Genomic DNA, 2,626 nt, shown 5'->3' on the forward strand with positions numbered 1-2,626 from the left:
AGACAATGCAGGAGGATTGGGGAGAGTCCGGCAGAGTAACTTGACCACACTTGCGCCCAGACCGAACTGCTTCATATCTCCATCTGATACCGTTCCCTTCCCTACATATATGTGAAAATCTATCACTAATCCATCTCTGGCCGCGAGAACAAAATTTTTAAGGCCTACAGGATTTGGCTTGTTAAGTACAAATTGCCTGTGTCTACAGCGGCCAGTGAACGGCATCATTTGCTCGTCGATGGAGTTATGAGCAGGTCTGGGCAAAGTATGGCATTTTTTTAGAACCTCACTTAAAAAGGGACTAATCTTCCAAAGTTTATCAGTGTTATCTGCAAAATGAAAGTGATTCCGCAGTTCGAAGTACCCGTCTCTGGGCATTGCTTGATTAATGATTGGAATGCTTAGATCATAAACACCAGTACATTCGAGTCTGCGGAAACCTTAATGTACCTGACGGTGAATACGAATTTCGAATTCGTATTCACCGACCACAAGTCCCTTTTTTGTGCTGAATATAAATTTGTCTGCTCAGCTATTTTTTCGAAGAGAGCGAGGTTGAAGTATTCGAAAAAGGAGCTGAGTACATTGTCAGCAACATGCCCTCTCGCCAACAAATCTTCCTCCAATTCCGGACCAGCATTCGGCATACTGAAACAATAGGAAAAAAATATTATTACATAATCCATATTTCCTCATTAATTCAAGTATTTAGCAGTAAAAATACAAATAATGATGGGCAATAATATGTTTTGATTGAAGTTTACTATTCAAACCATCAACTCCTCATTCGAGACAATCGCTACATCATGTGTACAAGATGTAATGAATTCTTGTTTTTATGCCAAAGCATGTAATGAAAATGAATCTAATGTATGACTGGATGGTATATAAAACCAATAAATATATTATTAAGAAAATTGTAAACCTACCATTTTGTGAGCCAGGGAAGAACCCTGGATTGTGATGTCGAAGGTTGTAAATGTCGAATGTAAATGTCGTCGCTGTTGTCGGACTCGTAACCGTCGCCGACTTCGCAGTCACTGTCGTCCAATATTTCGTCGAGTTCATCAGTATTAAAAGATTTATCTATATGTAAACAAAAAAACATAACCTCATTATATTCATATACTCGTGTTAAACTTATCACTGTAGATAACGTTTTCAATTTACGATTATGTTGTATTAAAAACACGGACACGTGTTTGAAAGCACATAAAATATTTGATTATAATCAATATGGTTACATTGTACAGCATTGTGAATAATTATAATGATTATGAGATACATTTTCGAGACAAGTTTCAGTAATTTTGAATGAAATTAAAATTTTATTTTATTAAATTCGGTTCTACAATCATATTATGCGAATGAAAGAAATTCACTATCTATTAGATAATTTACAAAACGTACAAGATAGGCTCGATGACATTTGTCATAAACATAACCTCAAACTGACGTAAAGTATTTATAATTTTACGAAAACGATGAGTATACGCCTAAAATAATATATATTGATGATAAATGCATGATGGTGATTGAAAATACAGTATATGTAACTCTTTTAAATAATTTTTGAATGTTTGTTTGACAATCAAAACTGCATGACATAGTTTGTCATTTTGATGTACGATAATAATATTATTTATTATACACTGAAAAGTTTACTTACTTGACAAAAATGTTACTGATGAGAAGTATCTTATCTATGCTGATGAGTCGATTCCTTCCTGTTTTCAAACAATATAATAATGGCAAAAAAATAAAGAAGAATTGTTATAAACCCGATATTCGATGTCTGTTATCTATGTATTCGATCGAGAGCACGAATGCTACCATATGTTAAAATGCGAGATTTGTTTATTTTGTTGATTATTTTTATCATAAATAATGATAAAAAACAGTTGTAATTTAAGCAAATACTAATTGCAAATAATTCGCAGTTTCAAATTTTGAATATAGGCAGGTTCCTACGTATATTAAGTAAATATTGTAATTTTAATTATAAAGTTATTTTTATTCATATGGCAATTTCGCGTCGAAGTTTTACCACAAACTGATCCTAGCCAAAATGAAGCAGAAAAATGTTATTTTGTCTTGTCTATGTATGAGTTTCATTTTCAATGTCAGGTTGTTGCATGTGTGTGTATTTTGTATATGTGTATTGTTTCGAAATAGTTCCACGGTGGCAGCACCGGACAGCTAAACATCGGTTGAATTTGGGCAATTATTATGGTTTCGATTTCTATCGATTCGTTAATATACAAAAATACAAGATTAAATTCAAATTACTGCCGTAAAAATTAATAAATAATATTTTTAATAGAAACGCTAAACGTTTTTCGCGATAAATTGCGTCTAAGCCGAGGTTTTTCGATTTTAATTGCGTGCTTTCTAACCTCTAAATCGATGTTTTTTAAATTTGAAAAACAAGATATAAGGATATAATAAATTCCAATTTTCGTTTAGCGTTTCCCTGGGTAATAGATTTACGTACATTTTTATCGTAATTTTGATAATAAATCTTATGTCATTCATTCTTACCACCCGATAGAAATGTACCGAATTTGACACGTATTTTTGATATATAGAACTCCATGATACTTCTTAATTTTTTATTTTATTTTTC

At 32.3% G+C, this 2,626-nt stretch overlaps 1 long non-coding RNA gene across 1 annotated transcript; it reads right to left on the reverse strand.

The window, feature by feature from the left end:
* Nucleotides 1–458: 458 nt before the first annotated feature.
* On the reverse strand, nt 459–2,058 carry LOC147078075 (uncharacterized). Its single transcript, XR_015069249.1, has 3 exons — nt 1,670–2,058; nt 930–1,086; nt 459–648 (listed from the first exon to the last, which is right to left on the reverse strand). It is a non-coding gene; the product is annotated as an uncharacterized LOC147078075 (long non-coding RNA).
* Nucleotides 2,059–2,626: the final 568 nt, after the last annotated feature.

This window comes from Rhyacophila brunnea, unplaced genomic scaffold, assembly GCF_057557595.1.
Source record: "Rhyacophila brunnea isolate RB1 unplaced genomic scaffold, BYU_Rbru_1.0 scaffold_12, whole genome shotgun sequence".
Lineage (NCBI taxonomy): Eukaryota > Metazoa > Arthropoda > Insecta > Trichoptera > Rhyacophilidae > Rhyacophila > Rhyacophila brunnea.